We start from the raw sequence: 14,325 nt of genomic DNA on the forward strand, positions 1-14,325 counted from the left end.
CTCGCATTTGTCCCTATTAACCCTTTCAACCTGGAATTTTTTCTCAAGATTTGCATGCATTTATCTCTAAAATTTTGGTAAAACTATATTGTGCAGATGCTTATTAGATGGTTTACGGTGGTGCCAATTATGTAGACACTATTTTTAGTCTGGTACATATTTGTACCATTTGAGTTTTCTAATCTACCATGTATGTACCACTGTATTTAAATGAAGTACCATGTATGTATCAGTTGTATCAAAATACCGCAGAAATATGTATTAGAAATATGTCTTAGAAATATGTATTGCAACATCGTTGCAAGAATATTACTCTCCAATGTTTATAAACTATGCACAATATGTTTATGATTAAGTAAATATGTTTACAGCGAAGAAAATTTTATAAATAACTTACTAAAGCATGAGAACCAAAGGCTGCACTCAATTAGTAGGAAAGGAGTTGAAAGAAATTCCATTTGCTGCACCCAGTGTAAACTATGGATACATAAGAAGTGCAGTGGAATCACAGGTAGATTAACAGATAAAGTTGTCTGTGTATGTGACAGATGTGCAGGAACAATAAGCACTAAGAGCACATGGGACTTAGATTCTCTCAAATACTCAGGAGGCTCTCTTGAGGTTGTAGATAGTTTCTGTTACCTAGGTGACAAAATTAGCAATGATGGAAGATGCTCTGAAAGTATTGTTTCTAGAATAAGAATTGGGTGGAGGAAGTTCAGAGAGCTATTACCTCTGTTGGTAACAAAAGGACTCTCTCTCAGAGTGAAAGATAGACTATATGATGCTTGTGTGTGAACAGCTATATTCCATGGTAGTGAGACATGGGCTCTGAATGCAGAAGACATGTGTAGACTGGAGAGAAATGAAGGATGTGTAACATCAGTCCACATGTACGACAAAGTGCAAATGTATTGAGAGAAAAGTTGGGCATAAGAGGAATCAAATGTAGCATGCAAGACAGAAGACTACATTGGTTTGAACATATGATGTGTATAAATGAGGACAGCTGCATAAGGATGTGCTGATCACTGAAAGTAGATGGTACCTGTGGAAGAGGAAGACCCAGGAAGTCATGGGATGAAGTGGCAAGGACCGATCTCGGGATGTTGAGCCTCCTAGAGGAAATGACAATGGACCAAGATGTCTGATGATATGAAGTTCTTGAGAAGACCTGCCCATGTCAGTGAAACTGAGTTCTGGAAGTGCTGTGTGACCCACCTACACTTAACGAGAAAACTTCTCACACACTCTCCCACAAAGAAACCAAACTACAACTCTACATCTCTTCTCTTCCTCACATTTCCACTTCATGCACTATGCTTACCTCCCACTCCTCAATCCTGTCCTCTTGGCCCTGTGCCACTGTATCGTTACTCTCCACTAGCTTCCGAACTGTGTTCCACCCACACGCCCTGTCTCACTGTAGTATTCCTATCTGCTAGCCCCTGACCTGTGTGTTCCACCCACACATAGCAAAACCTTTTCACACACCCTACCCCAACAAACCAATCTACATCTCTACATATCTTCTCTTCCTCACATTTCCTCCTTCAAACACTATGCCTAGCTCTCACTCCCTAGTCCTGTCCTCATGGCCCTGTTCCTCTGTATCATTGCTATCCAGTAGCCCCCCCCCCCCCGCCCCGATTATCTACATACCCAGGTTTTCAGAACTCATTTTCCCACTCTGCTCTCTTTAATCACACTCCCTTCGCAGTAGCCTGCCACTTATATTATGGCGTTCAAACCTCAAGGGTATGCCCTGGCACTTACCATCATCTCTCTCTTCCTGTACTCAACCATCCCATTTATATTCTGATCTCCATCCCTTGTGAGTATGCCCAGCACTTTGCCACCATCTCTATCCTGCTATCTCCCACTCACTCTCTCCTTCTCTTGCACTTCCCTCAGGTTGGGTAACCATGCATTTCCTTTGCAGCAGCGCACCTGTTTCTGTCTTCAATTTTGATCTCTTTCTCTCTCTCTGGCCAGGTAACCTTGTACCACCTGTTTCTGTCTTCAATTTTGATCTCTTTCTCTCTCTCTGGCCAGGTAACCTTGTACCACCTGTTTCTGTCTCTCTGTCTCACTTTAACTGTTCATCATCTGACACATGATCACTTTCCCCGATTCTCCCTCCCCTCTCAAAAGAGTTTTTTTTTGTCTTGGAAGTACTTGGTGACCCTATCAGTGGAGGTTCCACTTAAAAGCACCCAGTCTGCACTGTAAAGTGGTTGGCATTTGAAAGGTCATCCAGCTGTAGAAACCTTACCAAAACCTACCTTGCCTGTGCTTTTACCACATAAAAATCATTAAGTCCACTCTGCCGAGTGGCTGGCTGGTGTTGGGAAGGGCATCCAGCAGTAAAAATCCTGCCAAAACTGTTACAGAAGTCTGGTGCAGGCTTCTTCCTGGTTGGCTCTTGTCAAACTGTCCCACCCATGCCAGCATGGAAGGAGGGCGTTAAATAATGATGATGATGCTCTGTCTAATGTCTTTCATAGAATTCCACATGTAGGGGTTGCTCATCTGCAGCTTGGGAAAATCTGCATTCATAGACTGCACTGCTTATAGGCAACAGCACAGAAATTTGAAGCTATTTAAACTATGCAAATGTGGCTTCCCTGGAGCAATGCAAAATCTCAGTTAACCAGGTCAGTGAGTTCAAAAATAAGTGAATTTCCACTAGCTGAGGTACTTTCCACTGTGACAAAGTTTTCCAATTTTTCTAAAATTTGAAAGATCAAAGAATAACTTGATTATGCTAATTAATAAATTACACAAGCTACAACTATAGTGGTGGTACAACAACAAATATATTGCAAAAGGTTTTGACCACAAATCAAAAATATTAGATGACATTTTTGATATTAAAACTTCATTTTCTCATCAGGAAAATGTTGAAACAGGAGTTTCTTAAACCATGGCAACATTTCATGCAAAATTACATTTGCATATGATTTTACAATACAAGTAGGATCAAATGATTCATATGATTTTCTCCCATAGTGTTGCATAGATAACTCTTCAGTCTTCTAAGAGTGCTAAAAATGGGTTTTAAAGAAAACATGATCAAGGGTAAATTTTGAACTGCATTTCTAAGAAAATATTGAATATTGGAAAGGTATTCTGTTTAAAAAAATTGTCACAGCAGTGATGCTACGCAAAAAACACTGATGCTGGTGCCACATAGAAACCACTCAGTACAAACTAGAAAATGGTTGGCATTAGGAATGGTATTCAGCTGTAGAAACCAAGCCAAAACTGACTATGGAACCTGTTAAGCTGTCCATCCCTTCATGGAAAACTGATGATGTTGTTGTTGTTGTTGTTGTTGTTGTTGATGATGATGATGATGATGATGATGATGGTGATGGTGATGGTGGTGGTGGTGGTTGTTGTTGTTGTTGTTGTTGTTGTTGTTGTTGTTGTTGTTGTTGTTGTTGTTGCTGCTGCTGCTGCTGCTGCTGCTGCTGCTGCTGTTGTTGTTGTTGTTGTTGTTGTTGTTATTATTTGGTGAAAGCTCACAACTTATTTTGCTGGGTATGATGAAAAGTGTCAGCTGTCCACAGCCAGCGGACCAAGGTGGCACTTGTCTACTGGTCATGCTTCAAGAACCCTGCAAAGAATTCTTGCAGTTCCATGCAATGCTGATTTTTGCTGGTTTTCTGCCTTCACACTTGCACCGATCTTTTTCAGCCATGTTGGTAAGTGAGTGCTGCTACTTCCAAGTACACCAATTACTATTCGTATCATGTCTACTCTCCTTATTGACAACAACCTTGGTAATTCCCACTTCAAGTTGTCATAGTTGTTTATTTTTTTTTTCCTCTTTATCACAATTTTTGTTGGAGATCCTGGAGTCTTGCATGCATAGCAGGCTGACTACCTACAGCGTACAGTGCCATGCTATCCATTCTATTCACCTATCTAATACTTTCCTGATTATTCTAGCTATGCCAAGGAGGCAAACCTTTTGTAACAGTCCTACTGGGCACTCTATTCCAATTTCCTTTATATTCCCCTTGATGCCTTCTGATACTGTTCCCAAGGACCCAACAATAATTAGCATTATCTTCACCTTCTTCATTTCCCATAGCTGGGTTACTTCATACTTAAGAGGGTTGTATCTATCTTTTTTCCTTCCTTCTTGACTATTCTTTGGTCAAAGGGGCATGCAACATATAGGCATATGTAGTGCACCACTAGCTCAGGTCTGTTATGCTCTAATACATTATTAGTTTGGATTGGCAAATCCAAGAACATTTTGCAAGACACTGACTCCACCACTGTCTGTGGTTTGTGCTCATAACATGTCTTGCCTCTCTTTAGCCCCCACTTTTTGCACAGTTTCCAATGTAGCACTTTCGCTACTTGGTCATGTTACCACAACTTGTAGTGGTTTGGGGCAAGTCTAGGGCATTCGTTCATGACATGGGCAATGGTTTCATCTCCTCTATTGCAGAAGCAGCACAGTGGAGACACTTGCTCATTACTAAGGTTGACCCTCCAGTTTGTGGCCAAAGCTTAGTCTTGTGCTGCCAGTATAATGTTCTTGGTCTCTTTTTTTAGGGTTCCTTTCATCAGCCAACCCCTCCTATTTTTTCCAGTAACTTCTGTTGTGTTCCATGGAATTAATTGTGTAGTCCCTTGCTGCATAATTCTTCTTCATGTCCTTTTTGTTCTTCTTCCTTTCTTTTCCTCCTCTTCTCTGCTCTTAATACTCCCTTGTTTCTAAATGTTACTAGCAAGGTTTCCTTACTTTGGGCTAGGTATCTCATTAAGCTCTTGAGTTCAATATACACTCTGTCTTCCACACTTATCAGTCCCCTTCTTCCATTTGCACTCTTCATGTATAGGTGATCAGTGTCTGCACATGGATGATGTGCTCCATGCATCGTTTGGAGCTTTCTTAACTTTCTGTCCATCTCCTTTAGCTCCTCCTCTGTTCACTTCAGGATTTCAGCTCCATACCAAACTACATCAACTGTGCACGAGTTTATTGCTGCAATTATGTTTCTGGCATTCAGCTTTGAAGCCAATATTTTTCTCACTCACCACAGGTACTCTCTTTTTGTCTTTTCCATCATGTCGTGGTGTTTGATTCCATCTGCCTCAAGTATTCCCAGGTATTTATAGTTAGATTGAGGTTGAATTGCCTTCATCATTTCACCACCTGGCAATCATATGCCTTCTGCCCTGGCAAGCTTTCCTTGTCTCATCACCATCGTAGCACATTTTGAGAGTCCAAACTCCATCTTAATATTATTGGAGAAAATCTGCACAAACTGGACTAGGCTGTCCAGTTCTGCCTCAGTTTTTGTGAATAGCTTCAGATCGTCCAGGAATAGTAAGTGGTTTAGTTTTCCCTTACTTAGTTATCAGCTAATTACTGTTTAACAAACTGATATAGAACAAACACACTACAAACATAAATTAGTAAGATCTGCCAGAAAAATACACTGAGCAAAATGTAACTTCTGTGAATGAGAAACCATAAGCATGGAGTTAATGGGACATGTATAAGAACACATTAAGATTAAATTTTGCAAACCCAGATAATACTTCAGTAAGGCTGGGAACCTAGACAATGCCTGAGCTTGCTATAGAATGGCATTACCAGTGGTAGGTGCTTGGGTAGTTGGACACAACACAAAATTAGAGGAGGAGAGACGAATGTGTTGGGACTGCTTGAGGAGAAATGGTATGAGCCCAATTGAATCCATGAAGAAGATGTCATTATATAGTAATGATAAACAATCAGAGAAATGAGAACCCATCTGGGATCTAATGGCTAGAGCATGCCTATGAGCAATTTTATGATAATCAGTTGAATGGCCTTTCTTTAGACATAATCTGAGTTGTCTGTATGAGAAATAGCAGCATCTGCCAACATGTGGGATATAGCTGAGTGTTGTAAATGGTCAGTAATTGTTTGAAGATGAAGAGTAGGGACAGTCTTTTATGTATGATCCTACTAACTAAAATATGTACTTTTACCATGGGAGAACTCTGGTGATCATGAGGTTTAACATTTGGATTAATAATGAGGAATCTATCTTCATACTGCTCAGTTTAAAGGTGAGGGGCAAGTGCAATGATGTCTTTTTTTTTATCTAAGTACTTGTGTTTTTTTTGCTGTGTCCCTATTGGAGATGCTTTTGTAGTTTCTGTTTAAGGTGCAGAAGCTAGTATAAGTTAGGCATGTGATGTACAGATTATTTATAGATGATGCTTCATTGGTGAAGGTTCACACTTACATATAATCTGTGTGAGAATGTGAATTGTTTGTCCTAGTGGAAATTTGGTCATTAATGTAGAGATAGACGGAAAGGAGATGAAAGAAAACTGAACATAGAGCAGAGTAGATAGAATATGAGACTGAAAGAGCTCATGATAATTTACTCTGACTGGAAGCTACTAATATAAGAGGGGAGAAATGGATGGAAACCATAGGTGAACAGTTTTGATGTCAAGGGTAACAACTTTCAGTTGGTAAATTTTGAGCTACAGTTCTAACAAAGTCCTGAATGTCAGACAATTAAAATCTCTAAAAGATGCTGGCATTCAAAGAACATATGCAAATCAAGTTTTACATGAAATGTTGCCAAGTTTATCAACAAATTTGGCTTAAGGAAGCTTTTGTTTGAACTTCTCTGATGTGAAGGAAAAGACCTGAACAGTAAGAGAGTAGGTCTCTGAGAATCAAATTTTATGGAATCCATACTGATGGCCGTTAAAGTGATAAAAAGATTCAAGGTGTTAGAGAACATCATTATAAATGGTTTACTCATTAGCTTTGAGATATAAGATGATAGTTGACAGATTGAAGCGTGTTGCTCATCTAGAATCTGGGCTCATGACAACATGTTTTTGAGGATCAAAACATATCCCTGTACAGAATGAAAGACTGAAGGGTTTGGTGGGTATATGAGTTGACCCTGTTAAAACATTCTTTGAAGTTAATAGAAGATCATTGTTAGGGCTGGTGAACTTGCTTGTTTGAAGTGCCTGGAGATTTATTTTTTTCACACCTAGTGTGTATGTATGCAAGGTGGCGAGTCTGGGGTTGTGGATAGCAATAGAGTGAGAACAGTTTTACCAAGTGTGAGTAAGTATAGTAAATAACGACAACTGACTATGTTTCTATATGGGATAACAGCAAACTTTACCAGATGAGATTTACTTGCTTTAAAACTAAGGCATGGGCTCACTAGATGGGAAGACATTTTTTTTACTAATGTTAGATGAACTGAGCAGCTAATTTTTCTATTTTTCATTTCTTTTCCTTCTATGTCATTTGGTAAACTCAGTGATACCTAAATTTCTTGTACTTCTTCAAACTAATCTCACAAAAAAAGATTTCTTATCCTCAAAACTACATCTGTGTATCATTTGTGACAGACTGATGTTAAACATTACCATCTCGACTGCATATCTTGGCACTGTTTCTCATCTTTCCATCACTAACTTTAAAGATCTTTACAATATCAGCTAATATTCTTCATTATTTAGTTCAGGAAAAACAGATCAAATTTCAAACCGGCTTGCAGACATTCTCAGGCTAGAGAAATTTGCATATGTTGAATTTGGAATTTTAAATGTTAACTGCCATAGTAGGATGGTGAGAGGAGGTGCTATGCTAAGAAAAGCAAAGCTAAGTTAGGAGGAATCAACAGGTAGAAGAAAGTGGTACTTGAGAAGTAGCAATTAGTGATGGGGAAACCAAAAGCTAAGAATGAAACATGACAGAATTGAACAATGAAGAAAAAAAATGATGAAAAATGTAGAAAAATGGCAAAATGGAAAATTAAAAATGAAAGATGACGAGAAGCTGAGGTATGGTGAAAGGTTTTAATATATTACATGAACAGTGAGGAGGTTTTTTCTCTTCAAATTTTCAAAAGTTTTATCTATCTATCTATCTATCTATCTATCTATCTATCTATCTATCTATTTATCTATCTATCTATCTATCTATGTCTACCTGTCTTTGTTTGCTTGTTTCTTTCTTTCTTTCTTCTTGACAGTAGAAAACTTTCTAGAGTTAAAAAATTATTTTCACTGCACTTTCTGAAGAGATCCTACAGATCATTTTCACTGAACTTTTCTTAATTTAGATTCCACAGATGGGTAACATAAGAGAGTAGGTCTCTTATAAATCTAGCTCTGCAGATGCAATACTAGTGGTCATTGAGGAGAGAGAGAGAAGAAGAGAGAAAGACAGAGAGATCAATTAAAACGTTGGAGGGCTTCATTGTTAGTGGCTGTCTTCATTACCTCAAAGATAGTAAAAGCATGTGAAATAGAATGGAAGTTAGTGAGCCAGAGGAATTGCCATTCTTAGAAATAGCACACACTACAGCATGTTTCAAGGAGGTTTGATGAGTGTAGGAACAAGTTCTAGGATCTAATATTTGAATGTAATAGAATGAACATGGTCATTATTAGTGGCCTCATTAGCTTGAAGCAATCAAGTGTAATATTGTACGTGGCATAGGTGTATGCAAGGTTGAGACCCTGGTGGGGTGGAAGTGGTTAGATTTACAAGAGATTGGCCAAGGGTGTATAGTGTGGAGCTGAATGCAAAATAGTCTCACTTGGATGTTACTGTTGCTTTTAGCCCCAGGAGGACATCTCCTCCAGCTGGCTTATCGACACACTACTGTGTCCTGTTTGCCAAGGGAATTTCACTGGAAAAGTAGATATAAGATTGCCAAGATTTTGTCTCTCTCACCAAGGATCAGTGGCTATCGAACGCCGACGAAGGGAAATAACCCTGAAACCCGGGTCCGTTCGTGCTACAGATCATGGTGAGAGGGATAACTTCCCTTGGCAAACAGGACACAGTAGTGTGTCGATAAGCCAGCTGGAGGAGATGTCCTCCTGGGGCTAAAAGCAACAGTAACATCCACCCCTAGGGGTCAGCCACACTTAAGTGGCAATATACTACACTTTATCGTGCAGTTACTGTTAATACTTCATTTAGAGAATTAACATTGCTTATATAAATATATATATATATATATATATATATATATATATCATCATCATAATCTTCGCCGTTTAACGTCCGCTTTCCATGCTAGCATGGGTTGGACGATTTGACTGAGGACTGGTGAAACCAGATGGCTGCACCAGGCTCTAATCTGATTTGGCAGAGTTTCTACAGCTGGATGCCCTTCCTAACGCCAACCACTCAGAGAGTGTAGTGGGTGCTTTTACGTGTCACCCGCACGAAGGCCAGCCAGGCGGCACTGGCAACGGTCACGCTCAAAAAGGTGTATTTCATGTGTCACCAGTACAAGAGCCAGCCCAGGGGCACCGGCAACGATCTCGCTCGAAAAATTTCATGTGTCACCCGCACAAGAGCCAGTCCAGGGGCACTGACAACGATCTCGATCGAAAATCCCTCGAAAGCCAGCCAGGCAGCACTGGCAACGGCCACGCCCAAAATGGTGCATCTCATGTGTCACCCACACATGAGCCAGTCCAGGGGCACTGGCAACGATCTCGCTCGAAAAATTTCATGTGTCACCCGCACAAGAGCCAGTCCAGGGGCACTGGCAACGATCTCGCTCGAAAATCCCATGTAGGCCAGCCAGGCGGCACTGGCAACGGCCACGCCCAAAATGGTGCATTTCATGTGTCACCCGTACATGAGCCAGTCCAGGCAGCACTGGCAACGACCACGCCCAAAATGGTGCATTTCATGTGTCACCCGCACATGAGCCAGTCCAGGGACACCGGCAACGATCCCACTTGAAGGTCCATACACATGCTGCGGACACAAGTGCCAGAAAGGTGACGCTGGGTACAGGTGCCATCACGATTTCGATTTCGCTTGCCCCAATAAGTCTTCGCAAGCTGAGTTTCGTGTCCAATGAAGGAGACGGCGTTGGCATGGGTGCCAGTCGTCGAATTTAATTAGATTTCGATTTCACTTGCCTCAACAGGTCTTCGCAAGTGGAGCTTAGTGTCCAATGAAGGAAGGTACGCATAAGTGGACTGGCTGAGGCCTTAGATTTAGGTCTCACTTGGCTTGCCGGGTCTTCTCACGCACAGCATATTTCCAAAGGTCTCGGTCAGAAGTCATCGCCTCGGTGAGGCCCAATGTTCGAAGGTCGTGCCTCACCACCTCATCCCAGGTCTTCCTGGGCCTACCTCTTCCACAGGTTCCCTCAACTGCTAGGGTGTGGCACTTTTTCAGACAGCTATCCTCATCTATTCTCGCTACATGACCATACCAGCGCAATCTATCTATCTATCTATCTATCTATCTATCTATCTATCTATCTATCTATCTATCTATCTATCTATATATAAATATATATAAATATATAGTTTTAGGGAAAAGAACCAAGTTTCATGAACTCATCGATGAAAATCCACAATCACATATAGAAAAAATAATAATTAAAAGCACAATAAATTAGTATAATATAATACAAAGTAAATATCATAAGATAAAGATAATAAAATGACTACATGTGTTTCATAACTAATTTTCAAATAGAAAAGAAATTTAAATCGATTAAAATCAATTAAAATTATCGAAAATAAATTCTATTCAAAAATATAGCTAATCGTCAGGTCTTAAATAGAACAATAATTATAATAAATAAATATATATATCAACCAACAATATGTACCAAATGAATTTATATAAAATACTTATTTTATAAAGATAGAAAAATTATTAAAAATATCAAAAAAATAAACATTCCATAATCATCCCTACATCGATTATAATATAATCGATTTAAATTTCCTTTCTATTTGAAAATTAGTTATGAAACACGTGTAGTCATTTTATTATCTTTATCTTATGATATCTACTTTGTATTATATTATACTAATTTATTGTGCTTTTAATTATTAATTTTTCTATATGTGATAGTGGATTTTCATCGACGAGTTCATGAAACGTGGTTCTTTTCCCTAAAACTATATATTTATATATATTTTATATCTGTAAAGGTCAATTTAATTTTAATTTTTTATAAATTGATTTTAATTGAGTTTTTACCTGTAATTTTGGATTTTGTCCCTAATATATATATATATATATATATATATAATATATCTATCTATCTATCTATCTATCTATCTATCTATCTATCTATCTATCTATATATATATATATTTATATATATATATATATAATTATATATAAAGGGCATTAACTGTGTAGTAATGCCTCACGCTTCGAGGGACTAAATAAGTAAAAAACTACCAAAAAATAACCAAAAAATAAGCAACATATTTACTGAAAGCGAGGGAATGCAGCTTTCAAAATTTATCTCTTAAAAACATTTAACTCAACGGTAGACCACTGGTTTCTCAATCAAATACAGAAAAACTGTGAAGTAACCTGTATTCTTTTGTTCATCAGTACACGTATGGTCAAGATTCATAAAAATAAACAAGAATCAACCTACCACGATGTAGCCACCACAGTACGATGACTTCTGTCCATAATTATATATCCATGAAAGAGATTTGAATTTATCCGGTTGCATCTCAGTAACATGTGCTTATACAGAATAATATTCAGCACTGAATATATTCTAATTATTTATAATATAATATAGGATAAATTCTTTATAAGAATTTATCAAGTAGTCAGCGTGAAAAAAACCTCATAATGAAAAAATAATGAAAAAATTTCGTAATGAAAAAATTCATCATTTTTTCTAAATATAAATAATTATATATAAAGGGCATTAACTGTGTAGTAATGCCTCACGCTTCGAGGGACTAAATAAGTCAAAAACTACCCAAAAATATATATATATATATTGATATATATACATATATACTGATATATATATTGATACATATATATCATATATATATATATATATATATATACATATATATATACATATATATACATACATATATATATATATATATATATATATATATATATATATATATATATATATATATATATATATATATATATATATATATATATATATATATATATGGGACAATGTACGAAAAAAACAACAACAGACGAGGGCAGGTGGTGTAAACAACAAAAGGATGTATTAGTATGACGCTCGGGAATACGGAAAGTCTTTAACGTTTCGAGCTACGCTCTTCAACAGAAAGAATACGGAGAAAACAAGGAGAAAAACTCGGAGAAAAAAATGAATAGTCACTGGTCAACGATCTATCATATATATATATATATATATATGATATATATGTGGAGGGAAGGTGGGAGAGGTATGCAGTAATATACATCTGGAAGATCCTGGAAGGAGTTGTACCAAATTTTGGCATTGACAGCTACATGAATACTGGCTGGATGTCCAAAGAAGGAAAGGTATGCATAAGTGGGCTGGCTACACCCCTGTTAAGGCCACGGGTTATGGTTTCACTTGTCTTACAGGGTCTTCTCACGCACAGCATATTTCCAAAGATCTCGGTCACTAGTTATTGCCTCGGTGAGGCCTAATGTTCGAAGGTCGTGCTTCACCACCTCATCCCAGGTCTTCCTGGGTCTACCTCTTCCACAGGTTCCCTCAACCACTAGGGTGTGGCACTTTTTCACTCAGCTATCCTCATCTATTCTTGCCACGTGACCATACCAGCGCAATCGTCTCTCTTGCACACCACAACTGATGCTTCTTAGGTCCACCTTTTCTCTCAAGGTACTTACACTCTGTTGAGTATGCACACTGACATTACACATCCATCAGAGCATACTGGCTTCATTCCTTGTGAGCTTACGCATATCCTCAACAGTCACAGCCCATGTTTCACTTCCATGTAGCATGGCTGTTCGTACACATGCGTCATACAGCCTGCTTTTACTCTGAGCGAGAGGCCTTTTGTCACCAGCAAAGTTAGGAGCTCTCTGAACTTTGCCCAGGCTATTCTTATTCTAGCAGCTACACTTTCAGCGCACCCTCTCCGACTACTGACTTGGTCACCTAGATTGCTGTTTTAACTGCTGCCCTTTTCACAACTGGGTGAAGTCGGCCATTTGCTGGGCCATGCACTACATCTGCACATCGTCTTTCGGGAGTAGACAGTGCACTATTTTTGCTTCTTTGTTGTCTTTCCTTTTGTCCTCCTCAGGGAAGAGAGTGTTGTCTGGAGCCCATGTGGTTTTGGCAAGCCTTCTGGTGTGCAAAGCAACAGTTTGCTCCATCATCACTGTACCAGCAGTTTCCTTGCAGGTAGAATTTGCAAATGCTCCTGCTTTTTCCCTTCAATTCCTATATCTTCTTTTGGGGGTCCTCCATTTCATACCAATATTTTTAATTGTTTCTTCTTCCTCTTCTTTGACTCTTCGTTCTTCTTTACTTTTGACAGCTTTTGTTATGTTGAGTTTGTGTTCATCTTTTCCTCTTTCATCTCTCACATCTATCTATATATATATATATATATAAAACATTTCGACTCTCACACATATATACATAAAACATTTTTGAAGATTTGACTAATAATCCAAATTAATAATTTGTATTGCTATACTTCAGGATGGTTGTTTTTTTTTGCCAGATTAAAACATGCTTTATTATTGTTCTTATTTTAGTATTTTAGTGTCCTTTGCTTGACATCTTTCATCACACATCCTGTGATCTCTTCAGTGACTCTATTCTGGCAGAAGAGGAAGAACCATGTGGGATGGTGAGTCGCTGAAGAGGTCACAGGATGTGTGATAAAAGATTTCAGATAAAGGACACTAAGATAAAGTTGAAATAAAGAACAAATATATAGTGCATACATCTTTTTGGAAAAAAAAGCAAAAAAACGAAATTGCCATCCTGAAATATAACAATATCTGTTTCAATACAAGATTTCACACCGAGAATCTTGCAATATAAAGACTTGTAATAATTTCAATTTTTTTTTTTTTTTGCAAAGTGATATAACTAACTTTGTATTGTAGTCTTTCATGAATATTTAGTCAATACCTTTGCATATTTAAATATGCTTAGCTTTTGTGTGGGTGGGAGGGGCAACATAATGCAATTTATAGAATGATCAGTGACCTATAAGAAATATAAAATTGTAACAAACTGCAAACAAATTGAAAGAGAAAATTTAGCAAAATATTGTTACTGAAGCTAACTTTTAGAAATTTAAAAATATTTTCATAATCTTATATAATAAAACAGAGTTTGTGTGTGAGTGTGTGTGTGTGTGTGTGTGTGTGTGTGTGTGTGTGTGTGTGTGTATGCATATGTTTCTTATGGATTTGAAAACTGATATATGAGATATCAATAGATTCAGTAATCTTTCAGCTACCAAATGGAGTATGTTTTTTGCACAACAACTCTTTCTTACTACAAAAAT

Source organism: Octopus bimaculoides, chromosome 11 (genome assembly GCF_046866305.1).
Source record: "Octopus bimaculoides isolate indiv1 chromosome 11, ASM4686630v1, whole genome shotgun sequence".
Taxonomy (NCBI): Eukaryota; Metazoa; Mollusca; class Cephalopoda; order Octopoda; family Octopodidae; genus Octopus; species Octopus bimaculoides.